The sequence below is a fragment of the Pteropus alecto genome, unplaced genomic scaffold (genome assembly GCF_000325575.1).
Source record: "Pteropus alecto unplaced genomic scaffold, ASM32557v1 scaffold80, whole genome shotgun sequence".
Taxonomy (NCBI): Eukaryota; Metazoa; Chordata; class Mammalia; order Chiroptera; family Pteropodidae; genus Pteropus; species Pteropus alecto.
Genome location: NW_006430460.1, coordinates 3,902,464 through 3,902,788, shown reverse-complemented (window position 1 = coordinate 3,902,788; position 325 = coordinate 3,902,464).

Sequence of the window (325 nt, the reverse complement as noted above, 5' to 3'; positions counted from 1 at the left end):
ACCACCCCCACCCGAGAGGCCGATCCCTGCGGATGACTGTCGTCCCCACCGCGCAGAGGGAGACGCGCAGAGGGAGACGCAGGCTCCTGCCTGGGGACGCGCAGCAGTGAGCCATTTATGTAACGTTTGCGAAGCCGCAGAGAGACTGTGAGAGAGGAGGGAGCAGAGTCCGTGGCGGGACGTCTGCCGCTGGCACAGGCGCGGTGGCGATTGGGGCGGGAGTTGCTCTAATGTCACAGGAACAGGAGGGGCAGGATGAGGACCTGGCCGGCTGCACGCGAGGCCCCGGAGCTCCTGCAGAGACCGGGGGGAGGCTGGGAGGCCG